Genomic DNA, 19,236 nt, shown 5'->3' on the forward strand with positions numbered 1-19,236 from the left:
ACTAACTGCAGTCAAAGACAAGACAAATCTTTTTTTTCGTGGTTTTTAATGTTTGTATCTTGTTGTCTTCTCTACTCAACCTTACCCAGAAGTCTTTTATATTTTTACATTTAAAAAAATTTTTTTTAATGTTTATTCTTGAAAGAGAGAGAGAGAGAGAGAGAGAGAGAGAGAGACAGAGCATGAGTGGGGGAGGGGCAAAGAGAGAGAGGGAGCCACAGAATCTAAAGCAGGCTCCAGGCTCCGAGCTGTCAGCACAGAGCGTGAACCAGGGCTAAAACTCAGGAACCATGAGATCATGACCTGAGCCAATGTCAGATGCTTAACCAACTGAGCCACCCAGGTGCCCCTACCCAGAAGTCTTAAAGCTATTCTATATTCTTCTCAAAGTTTTAAAATTTTGAAATTTTGCTATTCATGGATAAATCACCAAACCATTTTGAAGTGTGTGTGTGTGTGTGTGTGTGTGTGTGTGTGTAGAGGAGAAAGAGTGAAGTAGGCCTTTTTTCTTCCTATCGCTAGTTTTCTCAGTATACTGGAGTGACTAGTCCACTCTTTCCACTGATCCTCATTGCCAGCCCTGTCATACATGAAGTTTCCATATTGTGTGAGTCTCTTCTTAGATATTCCATTCTGTTCTGTCAGTTTCCACAAAGTAACAATACCACTTTACTTTATTAATTATGGTTCTGGAATAAATTTGTATCTGGTAAGGCAAGTCCCTTTACCTTGTTCTACTAGTTCTTTAGGAGTCTCTTGGTTCTTTGTTCTTCCAAATGTGTTTCAGAATCAACTTTTCTTTTTTTAAGATAAATTTTTTAACATTTATTCATTTTTGAGAGACAGAGAGAGACACAGAACGAGTGGGGGAGAGGCAGAGAGAGAGGGAGACAACAGAATCTGAAGCAGGTTCCAGGCTCTGAGCTGTCAGCACAGAGTCTGATGCAGGGCTCGAACCCATGAATGGTGAGATCATGACCTGAGCCAAAGTCGGACACCCAAATGACTAAGCCACCCAAGTGCCCCTCAGAATCAACTTTTCAATTAAAAAACTGTCTGCTGTAACTATATTAATATTAGACAAAATTATTATAAGGAAATTCCCTTAATTACTTTGCAAAATTTGAATTCTTATAACTCAATGTTTATTTATACCTTACAAATATTATAGCTCCTGTATTCTTAATGATATAAGTACATATCTGTTGATGATGAAATAGAAAATTCAAGTACAAAATTAATTTGACCATCCTTGTAGTACATTAGCTTAATTTACATATTCCTACCCAATCAGCTCATATGATCCTTTTCTAGATCATTTATGTATTTGTATCACTTAGGATTCTATATTAATCAAGATTCAGCACAGGAAAGAAAGACCACTTCAGATATTTATAAGCAGGAAGAATTTAATACCGAAAACGAATTCTTATAAAATCATTAGAGGTGTGGAAGGATCAGACTGTAGTTTGGATCTCTAGAAATGATGGCAGAATAGTACAGAACTGACCCACCACCGGCTACTACCAATGACCCACCATTGAAGGCAAGCCTAAATCAAGAACATGCTAGCACTCTGCTGCCACTGCTACCACCAATCTTGGGTACCCAAGAAATTACAATGCAGGGATTAAGAGGTCAGAGCCAGCCACTGCTGCTGCCGCCACCATCCCAACTTCTCATCTAGCTTCCTAAGGAAGCTAGAGAGCAGACAGCAGGATACTGCTGCAGAGAAATTTCAGAGTTTTACAACCATGCTTATCAACAAGGACAGCCACGAAGGAACAGGAAAATGGCCTCTCTCACTTCAGACTTCTAAATCTTATACTAATGCATTGAATTGATGGAACTGGAATTACATCCAGAACTCTAGCTATAAGGGAGTATGAGAGATGAGTGTATTGGCTTTCAAGTCTCTCCAATTAAAATGAAAGTGGAATGGAGGCCAATTGATTCCATCCATATTATCAAGTATGGTTTGTTTGGTTGCAAGCAACAAAAATTGACACTGGGGGCGCCTGGGTCACTCAATTAGTTAAGCACCCAACTCTTGATTTTGGCTCAGGTCATGCTCTCAAGGTTTGTGAGTTTGAGCCTCACATCAGTCTCCATGCTGACAGTGGGGCGTCTGCTTGGGATTCTGTCTCTCTCTCCCTCTCTCTGCCTCTGCTGTGCTCTCTGTCTTTCTCTCGAGATAGATACAATAAACCTAAAAAGATTGACTCTGGCTAACATAAACAAAAAATCAATTTATTAGAAAGAGAGTGGTTACAGAGCCAAGGAAAAAAATTCTAGTCTTGGAAAAGGTCAAAACCAGGGAAACTCTGAAGATCTAGGTAATGGAACTTAAGAGCACACTCTCTCTCTTTAGTACCCTGCCATTGGATGGCTCAGCTCCATCTGCTTTACACTTGTTCATGGGATTCCATCCCTGGGTATCACCCCTTAAGATACACAGTTTCAGGAGATACAGTCTCATTGCTTTAGTTATGGTCAAATAGTGGTAGTGGTAGGAGGGCAGGGTCCCCTGACTGACAATTTCCACAGAATCTCCTATAGTAGAGAAGCAGTGGACATATGAAGAAAAGAGTGTTGGGCAGACAAAAGATATCAGTTATCTTTTCCAGTGCAATGTCTGATCCTGGCATTGCCTAGAAGTTACCTACATGTTCAAATAGATGCTCATGCCACAAAGCTTTTGCAAAACACTGAAAGTAGAACACATTTAGTTTCATCAAAATTACAGATTTGATTGATTATTTCAGCATAGGTGTTCCAGTTATTCAGGTGAGTTTTGCCCCATTTAAATATCTCATTTTACATGTATAGAAAATGAGGTTCCTCAAGGAGTATAAAGGGTTTCCTTTGCATAATGTTACACAAATGGATCTATAACCAGATACAGAGGCCACTCTTTTGTAAGTATTCCAATATGTGCCTTGATAATTAGAGTGCTCTTTGTCTTTAACTGGCTTTCTCATATATGAAATATATTTTGGATCCTCATCCATATATAGCACTTATGAACAGTACATTTCAGAGAACAACCTGGCTTACACCTACCTGCCTCTGATGTTTGCATCTGTAAGCTGTCATGATGACAACGTCATTCGAAATTAATGACAAATGGAAATTCGCAGGCCCCCAGAAAAGAAACTTTCTCCCACACTGCTCAGAAAAAAACTTCATGCCAACATACTGGAAAGTTGCTGCCAAAGTGGGATTGTAACCCACAACAGAATGTGTTCCCCCAAATCACCACCTTATTAGCAAGAATCCTTCAAAATAAATTTTAATGACGATCCCAACACATTAAAGGGTCAAACCTATTACAGCATGCCTTCCCTCATTTGCTAGGCCATTAGTTGGGGAAGATCTAAAGGAAATTGCTTGTTTCCAGGTCTCTCTCACGCTCATTCCCCCTTCTGCTTTCACCTCCTGTGATGATGGAGTTATTGCTCCCAGTTCTTTACTCTCTCTCGCTCTCTCTGGGGTCTCCTATTTCCACATCCCACTAATGCCCAGGCTATGTGACTTCCTTTGACCAATGAGATGTTTACAGATGTCATGGGCATTTAGGCTTGGAGCTGTTGGTGCAGTGGAACTTGCTCTCTCTTGGGCCTCTATCTTTGTCATAAGAAGAATATGCCTCAGCTGGCCGGCTGGTCCAAGAAAGATGGGGAGCAGAGACCCCTAGCTGACCTACAGACCTGCAACTTAAAGCTGAGAAACCCAGTGGTATCAACTAACCTAGGGCAACTGACCTACCCCTGATTTGCATATGCATGAGCAAGCCCCGCAGAAACCAGCAGAATTGACCCACAGATGCATGGCAAATATGTATTTATTGTTGCATGCCACAGGGACTTTGTTTTGTTTCATCAGTGTTCTTAGAGCAATGGCTAATGGGATTCACTCCTAATTCTCTCCCTTCTCTCTCTCACTTTCTTTTTCTCTCCCTGTTTTTCTCCATCTGCCTCATCCTTGAGAAGTCTCCCTCCTTAGCTGGTCCTGGTCCAGTAGATACACCAGTTGTTTTGCTAGATGGTAATACAAATCCCAGGTAATCTTACTTTGAAGTTTATTAAAACAAAGGAAAGGAGTCCATATAAAAGGATTTGAGAAGACAACTCTTGCTAGCAATGCCTCTTCTTGAACAGGCATTTTTGAAATGTTTTGGTTTTTTGTTTCTTTGTTTAAGCCTGAGAGTCAGGGCAGAGGGAGAGAAAAGAGAGAATCTTAAGCAGGCTTCACACTCAGCAAAGAGCCCAGCTCAGCACTTGATCCTATGACCCTGGGATCAAAATCAAGAGTAAAACACTCAACTGAATGAGCCACCCAGGCACCCCTGAAATGTTTTTTTTATTACTCACTTGTCACTTTTATTACTGAATGTCACTATCATTGTGAGTAACTTTCATTATAACACCGTGTACGACAAATTGAGTCATATAGTAAAAACAGTATTGAGGGTAACTGACTTGTAAGCCATTCATTATGCCATATTACAGGATTTTCCAGGAGATAATCAAGTGAGACAAATCTCAAAAGATCCAACCCCCCATATGCAATATATAACATCTTTTCTTCTCCTTGATCTCGTTTGTTCTTTTATTTTCTTTTTTTCCCCAGCCTGTCTATTATTGAGCAGTTTGCCAGGCACAGTTACCATTCCCTTTTCTCCTTTACCATGTAAATGTCAGTTGAAAATATGCCAAGTTCCAGATACAATATAATCATAATACTACCACTGTGCCTCTGGATTAATTAATCATAATGAATGAAATTTTTCTTGATTTTGTATGCTAATCCTGGAAGCATAATTCAATTTCATCTTTTGACTTCTGTAGCCTGAAGCAGCCACTTAAACTCAGCTGTCATAAAGCTTTTGGAAGGAGATCAAAAAACACTAAATAAATTTTTAAAAAGATCCAACTTTCAAAAAGGCATAAGAGTTAGTAGAAAAACATTCTTTAAGTATCTCAAAAGAAGGGCATACATGCATGTATAGAAGAAGGGCACAATAAACTTTTGTTTCCAAATTTGAGGATAAAATGTGATGACACTGCCTTAAAAAAAACTTTGTTTTTTCCTTCCCACACCATCTGAAACTAGTGTTAGATATAAGCAAAACATTGGAACACTAAATGGGCACACTGAAAGCCTCAATGAAATTAATTTGAAATGTATCAGAACTTGTTTTCACCTTCAGAACCAGTGAATCATTATGAAACCTGTAAGTTACTCCTTTTGAAATCATACAAGTGTAACATGGACTTTTTGTTCTGTTCCTAATGTTAAGTCTCATACCCTTGGAGTCCCTCTATGTATGAAGTCAATTGTCTGTGGTTTAATTTGTAATATATAATATTGTTTTCATTCATTGTGAAAATAGAGATGACCATAAAGAAAAATATAAGAATCCTCTGTAATCCTAGCCCTTAGAGATATCCCCAGCTAATGTTTTGGTGTATGCAATTTAATTGTTTGTTCTCTGGGTTATGTGTGTGTGTCTGGTGTGTGTATAACACAATTGGATTATATAGTACACACTGAATATATGTTAAACATGATAGCAGACATATCTTTCCTTGGCATAATGTTCACCTCCCTCCTTTTAATGGCTATTTCAATGATGTTTCTTTTTTTAAAAATGTTTATTTATTTTTGAGAGAGAAAGGCAGAGAGAGAGGGGGGAGAGAGAATCCCAAGCAGACTCCACAGTGCCAGTGCAGAACCCGACATGGGGCTTGAACTCAGGAACCGTGACATCATGACCTGAGCTGAAACCAAGAGTCAGACGTTTAACTGACTGAACCATCCAGATGCCCCTGAATGATGTTTCCTAGGACTCCAAACTGAGATATGCTCCGAAAAAAATAAATGATATTGATGGACATTTCACAGAGAAGAGAGTACTGGGATGAACACAGTTTGTGCTTGCACTTTGAGAACATACCTTGGATCTCCAATATTCTTTGAATGACAACTACAAAATCTTAAATTTCTATTCATTCACTATGATTATAAATCCCTGGACACTAGAAATTAGTAAGTTTCATATTTCTGGGAAAATAGTCCCACTCTGAAGAGGCTTTTTCTGTATCCTCTGAGGATGGTATTTCTGCATTCTGCACCACTTAGCTGCTGACACAAGTTAGACGCAGCTTTCAGTTTTACTCAAAGCATCCACCCGATCTCAGGCATCCATTCCATTGTGACTTGACAGAAGCCTAGAGATTTAAATGAACATCTCCACATTCTTAGCAGCAAAGAACTGAAGAGAGGCAGTAATAAAGTAGCTGACAATACACAGAAAACATACTGAACAGTCAACACCTTTTATTCATCCACAGAATGATTCCTGGGTGGGATTAGCATGGAGGAGAGGAGAGGGAGTGCATGCAAGTTTAAATCTTGCACAACAAAGGAGATGATGATGCAAAGAAACATAAGCAAGATGGGATGGGAATAATTATTTGATCAGAACAATGAAAATATAACACAAAAGCCACAGGAATCTATTAGAGTTGAAGGGGGGGGGGAGTGTGAAAGAACCAAATGAGTTACATTGCAGGAATAGGGCTCAATCCAGAGATTAGAGGTGCTTTGGTGGTAAGTGGGGACCCCCAGTGAGGCAAATCCACTTAATCTTTGATTACCACCTCTAGCCACAGTAAAATAACTGTGGATTTAATTTTAGTTTGAATCTACAACTCTAGGAAAATTATTTGTTTTGAATTTTTATCCCATACAGACTTTTAATAATCGTTCTATAAAATAGTGTCAACCCTGCCCAAACCCATTCTCCACTGATGCTAGCACACAAAACACTGTAATAGAATGAAAGGCTAAACATCAGACTAGTTATAGCTACCTATGTGTCCAATTTTTCAAGGGAAAAAATTCCTACTGTTTGTAAATTGGGAAACAACTATTGTGATACTTCCCACCCATCTACCCCAAAGTAGCTGTGAACCAATTCATTGTTCATTTGATGTAGCAATTTTCACAATAAAGAATTCTGTGGAAATCTGCAGCTGATTCCCAGTGATACCCTATGAAACTCTAACACAAGTCCCAAAGGACACCATTAAGAATTAGAAAAGTCTTCCTCTGTCTCAGGATGAGATTATCTACCTACACTAAGGCTTCAGTCTGTGTCCAACAGAAAACAGCAGCTAGCAGAAGTGTTAACTGACTAGCTAATTGTCCCCATCTAAGGTCTTTTTGCTACAGTACTTTTGCGGGCATTTCTGAAACATCACACCTATAATTGAATGGAAAACCCAGGACAAAATACTTTTCCCCATGGTAAATACTTGCTAGCAACTCTGGCCCTGTGATCCCACAAGACTTGGCAACAAAGTCCACTCACATATCCATTCTGATCTCCTACATAGTTTCAGGGACCAGTTCCCCTTCTCCAGGAATAAATGGGCTCCCTTTTTCAGAGTTTCCAGAGAATGGGACTTGTTATTCTTTTGCACTTGAAATGGAATTTCACTTCAAGGACAGATGCCATAGTATAAGCTTTCTAGCCACAATGATTGTCGTGGGCTGACTTACTTACAATGTACTCTTTGTGATTACTCAGTGATACTAAGACTTACATGTGATGCCTCCCTTCAGCATCCCCTTCTCTGCCCATCCTGGGAAAAGCAATGCTTGTTAGATGCTAGATAAGACACTCTTTACTGTTTCTGTCAAATATCATTCATTGGGGGTCAGTAATGTGGCTTGTGGAGATATGGTGAATTGCCTGTTTCATGGCACTAATATGAAAGCATCCCTGAATTCAATTCAATAGCCTGTCTGCCAGACAGCTCTTGAAACCATGTAAGAAAAAAGAAATGGGATTCTTATCTGACAAGTGCCCTACCATGAAACTATGAGCATAAGGCGTTGACTGACTGACCAACTGACTAGTAGGCGGATTTTATTAAAACCTGAAAAGCAGAAACATATTTATTGGGAGGAAAAAGAAAATGGCTTCATTTATTAAATCTGCCTATTTGTATGTTTCCTATTTTAATTGAGTTTTTTCCATTTTTGTTCAAAAGATAGATGGTTTTACACCAAACAAAACTGCAAAGTGAATTTATCTCTGTCACTCATGCCCTTTCTACGTACTCTACTGCTCAGAGAAGCCACTTGTCTACATCATGTTCCTTGCGGTTCTCCCACTTTATTAACTGGACCCCTTCCCAGTTAAATATCATTTCAGGGGAAAATCTGATACTTTCACTCACATGGGACGTACAAAAACACCACCAGAAAGTAAGCTTTACAAGGACAGGGAGTATTCTTGATTATTTTATTCATTAGCACATCCCAAGCACCTAAAATGGACCTGGCACTTAGTAGATACTAAATAAATACTTGTTAAGTGATGATGACCCAATTACCCAGAGGTAATTGCAGTTTTTATTACATATTCTCATGTGTGTGCATATCAGAGAGAAAGAAAGATCACATGGGCTACAGAAGCTAAAGGCTTGAAATACCTTATATCTCTTACCTTTATAGGTAAAAGTAATGTGTACAAGACAAAACTCTGGAATTTTCTTGGGGTGCCTGGGTGGCTCAGTCAGTTAAGCGTCTGACTTCGGCTCAGGTCATGACCTCATGGTTCATGAGTTCAAGCCCCATGTCGGGCTCTGTGCTGACGGCTCAGAGCCTGGAGGCTGCTTCGCATTCTGTGTCTCCCTTTCTCTATCCCTCCCTGACTAGTGCTGTATCTCTGTCTCTCAAAAATAAATGTAAAAAAAAAAAATTAAAAACTGTGGAATTTTCTCTTCCATTGCCTGTAATCTCCTGTTATTCTTTTTTTTTTTTAATTTTTTTTTCAACGTTTATTTATTTTTGGGGGGACAGAGAGAGACAGAGCATGAACGGGGGAGGGGCAGAGAGAGAGGGAGACACAGAACCGGAAACAGGCTCCAGGCTCCGAGCCATCAGCCCAGAGCCTGACGCGGGGCTCGAACTCACGGACCGCGAGATCGTGACCTGGCTGAAGTCAGACGCTTAACCGACTGCGCCACCCAGGCGCCCCTATCTCCTGTTATTCTTAAGAGGAAGGAGAGTGCTGCCTCAGGGTACCCCTGTGAAGAGGTGAGGCCATAGTGTGAGAAACTACATGGCAACCATGCTGCAGGCCTGTTCACACCCAGTAAAAAGATTGTGCCTGAAATTATGTCAAGGGCTGAACTCAGCCTTTAGTATACCATGACCCAATAGAGCCGAAAGCCAAAACAAATCACTTAGAGGCTAAAAAAAAGTTTTACGGAAAAGTCTTTGGTACCACCTAGAACCTTAATTTTTGACATTGCCTAACTCTTCTTGGTTTCTGACTCAATTTCCCCTTGAGGTTTGGATTTCTGGAACAACATCGGACAGAGCTCATGGTGTATCTCCTGTGATTCCCTTTTCCCCTCCCATGTCTCTGCTTCCCAGATTACAAATGTACCTGGACCCTAGTCATTCATGTGTGATGCTGTGCAACTTATTCCAGGGCCTTGGCTCTGCTCCCACTCAGTGCAGGGAGCAGCAGGTAGGTGTAGTAATGTGGGTCTATTATCTCTAATTCCTGAGAAAACGATACTCAAAATTATTTAAAATTTCATTTTCTTATAATTATTTGTAGGATGATCAATGACTTAAAATGTAAAAAGAAAAAGCATGTAAACAAAAGCTACAATAGTATAAGTTAATAAACAGAAAAATTTAAGAAAGACCTATAGGAATATTTCACAGTATGTTAACTCTTCTGTAAAATCTTCCCCAACCCCCAAAATGGAATATGGATTCTGTTTGCCCAGCATCACTTCCCTTGGTAACAGAACAATTCTTGTCTCTTAGGAGAGAACTGTCCCTGTACCTCCCCTATAAAAGACTCATGAATAATACACATATGTCTGAAAGTAATGTAACCTTGTGTTTCAATTATACTTCAACTTTAAAAAATACACATATGTGCTGCTCTGGTCTCACATAATCCTAGCAAACTTCAACACAGCATTTTCCAGGAGATTCCATTTGCTTACTATTTAGTCTAACTCCATACGAACATCTCTCTGAGTTGGGGACTTGTTTTTTCTTTGCTTTCTTAGTGCTTATTACAGCAGTTGGCACATAGTAGGCATTCAGCAAACATTCGTTAAATTTACTGATGTTAAGTAAAACATCAGTAAATGTGATAAACAAATTCAGGAAAGATGGTGTGATGTTGCTGAGTTATAGGTAGAAAGCAGAAATATTTCATTCCTAATTTTCCTTTATCTTTTTTGGCAAGGAAAATGATTTCCAAACTAAGTGGTAGATGTAAATAGTAGGGTCGTGGTTCTCAAAATGTGGTTCCTGGACCAGTAGCATAATCATCACCTGGGAGCATGTTAGAAACAAAAATTCACAGGCCCCATCTCAGATCCACTGAATGAGAAACTCTGATTTTATCTATGTTTTAAACTTTTTTTTGAGGGAGAGAGAAAATGCACATGTGAGCAGGGGAGAGGGACAGAGGGACAGAGAGAGAATCCCAGCCAGGCTCCGCACTCTACATATGATTCTGATAATGCTAAAGTTTGAAGACCACTGGTCTAGAGAGATAAAAGCAGTAAGATAAAAGAATATAGCATTTCTCTACTTTTTAAGGTCATGTTGTTATTTTTTATTAATTTACATCCTAGTTAACACATAGTATAATAATGATTTCAGGAATAGAATTTAGTGATTCATCCCAGTACTCATTCCAACAAGTGTCCTCCTTAATGCCCCTCACCCTTTTAGGCCACTCCCCCACCCAAAATCCCTCCAGCAACCCTCAGTTTGTTCTCTGTATTTAAGAGTCTCTTATGGTTTGTCTCCCTCTCTGTTTTTATGTTGTTTTTACTTCCCTTCCTTTTTGTTCATCTATTTTGTATCTTAAACTCCACATATGAGTGAACTCACATATTTGTCTTTCTCTGACTGACTTATTCCGCTTAGCATAATAGACTCCAGTTCCATCCACGTTGCTGCAAATGGCAAGATTTCATCCTTTTTGATCACTGAGTAATATTCCATTGTATGTATATACCACATCTTCTTTATCCATTCATCAGTTGATGGACATTTAGACTCTTTCCATACTTCGGCTATTGTCGATAGCACTGCTACAAACATTGGGGTGCATGTGCCCCTTCAAAACAGCATTCCTGTATCCTTTGGATAAATACTTAGTAAGAACTCCTTCATTTTAATGAATGAATATATCTGCTCCTAGATACTTTATATTCCAGGGTGCTAAAGAACTGGCAGAAGTGGTTTTCAAGTTAACATTAAGTCTTTTGGGGACATCACAGAAAATAAGTAAGAGTACTAAAGAGTCTTGATTTTAAAAGAAATGTGAGGAAGATAAATTTTGGAAATGTCTAAAATGTGAAGTTGATTTCTAAGAAAATTTTAGAGGTGTTTGCTAAACAGATGATGTGTGAGCATTTAGGAAACGATGCAAGGGTCTTGGACTCAATTTGGATTAACTAAGAAAATTGATTCCTCAGTCATTATGTGTCATTTTAATAGGGTTAAATACATTGTTAGTCCATAAATCCATTTACTTTAACAGTAAATATGTCTAAGAATCTAATGATTTGTGTTCATTTGATCATATTTTATTTAATTTTTTTTTAATGTTTATTTATTTTTGGAGGAGAGAGAGACAGAGTGTGAGTGGGGGAGGGGCAGAGAGAGAGGGAGACACAGAATCAGAAGCAGCCTCCAGGCTCTGAGCTGTCAGCACAGAGCCTGACACAGGGCTCGAACCCACAAACTGGGGGGTCATGACCTGAGCCGAGGTTGGACGCTCAACCAACTGAGCCACCCAGGCACCCCGATCATACTTTATTTTAATCTTGTTTTGTTCTTTTGCATGTTTCTTTTCCCCACTAGGCTCCTTTGTAGTTCCAAAGGTAGCACAATCTCTGGCACATAATTTCACATTCAAAATGGTCATGTAAATTGAATCAAGTGATATCCTTGGGTAGAACATAAAAAATATAGACTGGATAATAATAAGTATAAATGAATTTTAGGCTGATTGAACAATAATAACCAGAGTATCAATGAATGTAATTTTATGTTTGGCACCTACTAAGTGTTTGTTAAACAACCATTAAAGAAATTATGTCAACATGAAGCTAGTTGAGTGTCACAACAATTTTTGGTCTGGCTTTATTCAATATTTATATAGTAGTCTGGATATAGATTAACTTCTGCCTTGCTTAATATGACTTATTTGAAAGATAACAGAGATTCAAATTTATCTCGGTGCCCTAGAAGGCCAGTAGAAAACCAAGCAGGTTAAATTTAATAGAAATAGATTTAAATAGGGTTTGGGGACAATTTGGCTCAGTAACAAATGAAAAATATCAGGTGACAGATATTTGGCCATTTTGCCTCCATTATTGATTCTCTATGGAAACTATCCCTTCCCACTCTTACTTCATGTGGTTCAGGTGGGGCTGAATCCACCCCTCAATTCTGAGAATTAACCAAGACTCATGCCTGGCCCACCAGAACATTCTAGTCTCCAAGTCAGTATGTTTAGTTCAGAGATAGGCTCATGATCTAAGACAGAGCAGTAATAATTAGTCTGGGATTTTTAATTTCATTATGCTCTGCTATTAGTTTTATATTCTCTATTTGAGGATGATGTGCTTAGGGCTGCTCATCTAAAACAGTGGCAGAGGTTCTTATACTCATTTCCTAATAAAACTATACCTTAGCTCTTTTTAGATACAAGTATACCTAACTCTCAGGGTAGAGGAAGAAAAGTATTGGGAGGTAGGTGTGTGTGTGTGTGTGTGTGTGTGTGTGTGTGCACGCTCATGCGTGTGTGACAGAGGGAGGGAGGGAGGGAGGGAGGGAGGGAGGGAGGGAGGGAGAGAGACAGAGAATCACTTATGCCATCACATGAACACCTGAAACCAGACAAGTCTGAAATCTCTCCCTGGACACTTCATTTATACACAAAGCACACATAGGATGTGTACTGCACAGCCTGCACAATCATATGTTTAAGCAAATAAATTGTTTTTGACAGCATGCAAAGTTCTATGTGTCTAAGAAATGAGGCTCATTACAAAGTCTTGCTAAGTAGCATCTACTTAAGAATCATCCTACTCTAGGTACACACTGAGGTCCATAAAAACATGGTAGAAGTCATGTAACTGGACTTTGGTCTTTTTCAGGAGTTTTGTCTTTACATTGAATTAGGTCAAATTTTGGAGCAAAGCTTCTTCTATCTCCTTTCCCTAACCCTCACTCCTCCCCATCTCTGCAAGAGGAGGGCAGCAAAATAATTTTTTGTCCAGAGCAAATTTCCAGAGAGTGAGACAAAGAGCAAAGTGCTATCCTAGTTACCCTCTGAACGATTCATAAGTTGGATGCTATGAATATTTATAGGCCTGAAAAGAAGCTACTGAGAACGAGAGTGGAGAGAGGTGAGGGACCTATTCATCTGACATTTAAGTCAACTTCAAATTTAGAGATTTAGAGAGGATATCTGAAGATTTAAAATAAGTGCCTCTTAAGCTTCAGTACATAACAGCTTACAGGACATTGTGATTTGGTCAGTCATCTGAGCAACTGCTCCTGCCCTAGAGAAAGACAGAAGTGGGAGAAAGAAAAGGCAGTACCATCTGCCTGATAAACTCTGTCCCCTCTTTTTTCTTAATCCAAATCCCTGAGAATATTACCCTCATCTCTGAAAATTCCAAAACCCAAATCCCAGTTCTCTCTCCACCAAAATACCAGCCAATTGGACTTTCTAGGGCTCTCCATATTTTAACAAATGAAAAAGCAAACTTCTGAGGTCCTCCTCTTAATTTGGGATAAGGAACTCCAAAGATGTTCATCTTAGTATCTTTCCTGACACCAAGTGCCATATCCATAACAGAAACTCAATAAATGTATCACAGATAAGGAAAACACTTTCTATTTGGCTAAACAGACTCTTGGAGCACCAATGATTTCTTAAAACACTTTAACAATCATCACCATTTTTCTTATTTTTACAGCCTTAATACATTTATTTCATTGAAAAGCTAGCTAGCTCTGGGGAGTTCAGGCCCCAATACGTTACAGAACAGGAATGATCTATCTCTGCCAGATATAGAAGGGACTCAGATTCAGAGGTTTGCAGTTACAAATGAATACAAGCCTCTTGGTGTTGAAATGCATTTATACTTGGCAAATCATTGCTTCTTGTTTTTAGAATAAAAGTTTCTTTAAAAGGCTCAAAAAGCTTCTTTGACATCAACCAGCTTATAAAAAACACCATTTTGATTATTTAAATTTAAATGAATCAAAAACACATGGGTTAAATTTCCCTTAAAATACATATGGTTTTTAAAATGAGAGGAAAAGGTGCTTGGCAAAAAAGCAGCTTGGGCTTTATTGAACCCAAAACTTTTCAAAAACAGTTTAAACTGCTTGATGAGCCCAAACCATGGTTATTTAAATTATGATTTTTAAAAAATGAAAGCCAAAGATATATTTAATAAAAATACTCAAATTCTGACCTTCTATAAAATATTATTAATAAACAATTTGACTTTAAGAGAGTTCATACAATTTACTTAATGGATTCCACAGACCTACAGAATTCTTTGAAATTGTTACCCAAGAAAATTACACATGGCCTAATACCTTCAGATGTGTTCTTTTTTGTGAGCTATAGATTATCTTTAGCCTCTTTAATGTATGGCAACATGCATTATTATTGGAAACATTCCCAGACAAACCTGACACTTTTTGAAGCTCTTTTAAGGACCTACTAACTGCTATGTTCTTTTGTCATCTATTTTTTTAATTGCAATTAACCCAAATTGCTTAGATGATACCATCCAGTTCTCTTATCCTTCCCTACCATTCCCTTACCATCCTATTTCTTCCCCTCAACCAGAGAGTCTCTAAGAATATTTTCTCTAGGAATATATCCATGGCATTAATTTCATAGATTCATCATAATTCAGGGAGAAAAAAATGCCTCTTTTTTCTATGGTCAGTGCCATTACCAGTCATTTATTTAATTTAATTATATTAAGTATAATTAAATTAAATAAGTATATACTATTTGTTGTGTTGGGTTAGGCCTACTGGTGGCACAAAGATAAATACAGACATTCAAGTTTTCATGGGGGTTCCTAAGTAAAATTTGAATTGACCATAGGCTCTCAAAAATGGCCAAAAGTTAATCTGGAAGTAGACTCAGATTTCTGGTCTTTTCTACCCACCAACAGCATCCTCTCCCTATCTTTTTCCTGCCTCTCATCCTCCTAGCTTGTTATTGTTGAGGAGAAAAGAAACCTTTTTCAAGTTTGAGTCATGTATCTGTAGGGCTGGCCAATACAAGCCCCAATTTGCAGAAAGCACCACTATATATGATGTGCGTGGGGATGGGTGTATAATGTATATTTGTGTTGGGGGACAATGTATTATGTGTGGGGGGCTTAGCTTAAGTTATATTGCAAGAATGAGAAATCTTAAAATCTCAGTGAGCTTGCAAAAAAAAAAAAGTTTATTCCTTGCTTCTACTATTCATCTGTCACTGGCTACCTGTGACTCTGCACATTATTTTCTTCATTCTGGGACTCCAACTGAAAAAAACAGTTCCCCACCTGGGACATTACATTGTCTGTGACAGAGGGAAAAGAAAGAGGGCAAAGCCACATGATGGCTTTTAAAGCTTTTGCACAGATATGGCACATACCATTTTCACCCATGTTTCATGTTGGCCAATGTAAGTCACCTGACCAGGTCTGACATCAGTTTCCACAGGAGGGGGGTATTTTGAATAATGATATTCCTACCACACTATATGTAGACCCAGCTGTGGTGTCACGGTTAAATTTACGACCCAAAGTATATCTTAGGTCTGTTCTTCAAAGAGTTTGCTAATTTATATTTTAAAACTGCGTCAAAACTCCTTTTAGGGTTAAGTCAATGAGGTACTATAGAGCTGGTTACTGGACACTTTTGTACAGGAAAGGATATCTTCTTAGACAATGGCTTTCCCACTAGTTGTTCCATACTATGTTGCTGTAGGAGATTTTCTATTTGTCATCTCCAGTATCCTATCTGAACATGAATTTTCCCCTTAACAAGCTTAAATTTAATAAATTTTAGAGTAAATAAAACACTAGACTAAAAAACCCTCTACATTTCCAATGTTGCTAATTTAAATTTTCTCCTTGAGAATCATTATTATGCCTAACTGAAATTATTTTGTTTACACTAGTCTTTAGATACTTCTATGAGATTGTTTTTCTAAAGCAATGAAAAGTACTCTTTTTCCCCTTTTCCCATAACTCAGCAAGGTTTAACTGATTTTATCCATTTGCCTTGAAAAAAAAAAAAACCTCATCTTTTTGGTTTAAACCAAGTATGGAGAATTTTAGCCCCAAAGGAATATTTTGGAAGACAGTTGTATCAACAAAAGAAAAAAGAACTTGGATTAGACAGACTTTTCACATTTAACTACAACAAATCCAGCTCGTTTAGGGCCATAGAATAAATACAGAAAATATTAGTTTGCTCTTAGTGATGATGATGATGATAATAATAATAATAGCTAACAATATATGTAACACTATCAATAAAACAGCTAACTTTTATTGCACACTTACTGGATATAGTATATTATTTCATTCAATCCTTATATCAGTCATATGAGGTACCATTATTCCCTTATTTTACAAAACAGAAAATCAAAGATTTGAGAGATAAGAAAAGGCAACCAGGGCACCTGGGTGGCTCAGTCGGTTAAGCGTCCGACTTTGGCTCAGGTCATGATCTCACAGTTAGTGAGTTCAAGCCCTGCATTGGGCTTTGTGCTGACAGCTCAGAGCCTGGAGCCTGCTTCAGAGTCTGTGTCTCCCTTTCTCTCTTTCCCTCTCCTCTTGCACTCTGCCTCTCTCTCAAAAATAATAAATAAACATTAAAAATATTTTATTTAAAAAAATATTTATAACGTTTATTTATTTTTGAGACAGAGAGAGAGCATGAACAGGGGAGCGTCAGAGAAAGAGGGAGACAGAGAATCTGAAACAGGCTCCAGGCTCTGAGCTGTCAGCACAGAGCCTGACGCGGGGCTCTAACCCATGGACTGTGAGATCACGACCTGAGCCGAAGTCAGACGCTTAACTGACTGAGCCACCCAGGCCCCCCATTAAAAATATTTAAAAAACTGCAGCTAAATTTGCACAGTGAAGGAAACCACCACCAAAACGAGAAGACAATCTACTGAATGGGAGAAGACATTTGCAAATGATGTATCCTATCAGGGGTTAATATACAAAATACATCAAGAAGTTATATAGCTCAACACACACACACACACACACACACACACACACACACCTCTTCAAATAATCCAATTAAAAAATGGGCAGAGGACTCGAATATACATTTTTTCATAGAAGACATATAGATGGCAAACAGACACATGAAAAGATGCTCAACATCACAATCAGGGAAATGTAAATCAAAACTACAATGAGATATTACCTTATACCTCTCAGAATGACTAGAATAAAAAAGACAAGAAATAACAAGTGTTGGTGAGGATGTGGAGAAAAAGGAACCCTCATGCACTGTTGGTGAGAATGTAAATTTCTGCAGCCACTGTGGAAAACAATATGTAGGTACCTCAAAATATTAAAAATATAAATAACATATGATCCAGTAATTCCACTACCAGGTATTTACCCAAAGAAGATGAAAACACTAATTCAAAAAGATATATGCATCCCTATGCTTGCTGAAGCATTATTTATAATAGTCATATGGCAGAAATCTGTGTCTATCAAGAGATGAATGGATAAAGAAAATGTAAGATATTATGCAGCCATAAGGAAGCATAAGATCTTACTTTTGTGACAACATGGATGGACCTAGAAGGTATTATGGTAAGTGAAATAATCAGACTGAGAAAGGCAAATACCATATGTTTTCACTCATATGTAGAATCTAAAAAATGAAAAAAAGGAAGAAACAAGAAAGGAGAAACAGGCCCATAAGTACTGAAAACAAATTGATGGTTGCCAGAGGGGAGGAGTCTGGGGGGATGGGCAAAATGGGCAAAGCAGAGTGGGGGATACAGGCTTCCAGTTATGGAATGAGTAAGTCACGGGGATAAAAGGTACAGCATAGGAAATATAGACAATAGTATCATAATAGGGTTTTATGGTGACAGATAGTAGCTACATTTGTGATGAGCACAGCATAACGCGTAGATGTATTGAATCACTATGTTGTATACCTGAAACTAATGTAACATCATGTGTCAACTATACTTCAATAAAATAAAATAAACTTTCCAAGTGCCTACCAGTTGATTTATAATTTAATAATGGAAAACCTCACCTCTAAAAAGCAGACAAAGAAAGAAAATTAACTTGTATTTAAAAAGAGAGAGAAATGCAACAAATATCTTAAAGTTAGTATATGGCTGAGTAGGTCTAACTCACTCTAGAATCTAAAACTAACCACTAGCCCAGTGGTTCTCAAGAGTGATCCTCTGGAGCAGCTGCCACAGCAGCAGCAGCAAGAACAGCAGCCACATCTGGGTACTAGCTAGAAATCCACATTTTTGGCCCGCATAACTAGGAATTCTAGGGGTTGGTTCAACAATCTGTGTTTTAATAATGCAAACCTTTTGGGTAATTCTGAAAGTTTGATACATACTATATTATTCTATGCTTCCTCCACCAATACTTTTTACCAAAAACTTTGTCTTCCAGCTTTTTACTTTTTTATTGAGATATACATACAGAGTATAAACAGTATAAAGTACACTGTCTCCTGATTTTGGCATGTCCAAGAATTTTTCTTTGTTTGCCAGTTTCTATGACTGTTATGTTGTTTAGTGTTGGATTTTGTTGCCTTTCTTTAAAGAGGGTTTAATTAGTTATCATAGACTGTTAAATTAGTTGCATTTTATTTTAGTTTCATCTTTATGAGACTTGTTTTTAAGAATTTTTAGAGTGGGTCTAGAGTAGTTGTTACTGGATAGTTTAGCCCCACTGTAAAATAGGTGACTCTTCTGAGATCTCTACTGAATGTTCCAATTAACTAATGAGGAATCTCCAATTTGGCTGGTGCAAACTCAATTCTAAGCCCTGTGTAAATTCTGAGTAGTTTGGCTCATGGCTTTTTGTTCTTTTCCTGAGCTCAGATGGTTTTACCCTTTGTGTG

General features: G+C 38.2%; 1 long non-coding RNA gene across 2 annotated transcripts in view; it reads right to left on the minus strand.

Moving 5' to 3' along the window:
* Positions 1–1,162: 1,162 nt before the first annotated feature.
* The window catches only part of LOC121028711 (uncharacterized), a 65,143-nt gene continuing 47,069 nt past the window's right edge, over positions 1,163–19,236 (minus strand). The window contains exon 4 of one of the 2 annotated variants that reach the window (XR_005789400.1): positions 1,163–1,202. This is a non-coding gene — a long non-coding RNA (uncharacterized LOC121028711). The remainder of the gene's footprint in view (positions 1,203–19,236) is intronic. The other variant, XR_005789401.1, reaches the window with a different exon arrangement.

This window comes from Herpailurus yagouaroundi, unplaced genomic scaffold (assembly GCF_014898765.1).
Source record: "Herpailurus yagouaroundi ecotype Mexico unplaced genomic scaffold, PumYag 100, whole genome shotgun sequence".
Classification (NCBI taxonomy): domain Eukaryota; kingdom Metazoa; phylum Chordata; class Mammalia; order Carnivora; family Felidae; genus Herpailurus; species Herpailurus yagouaroundi.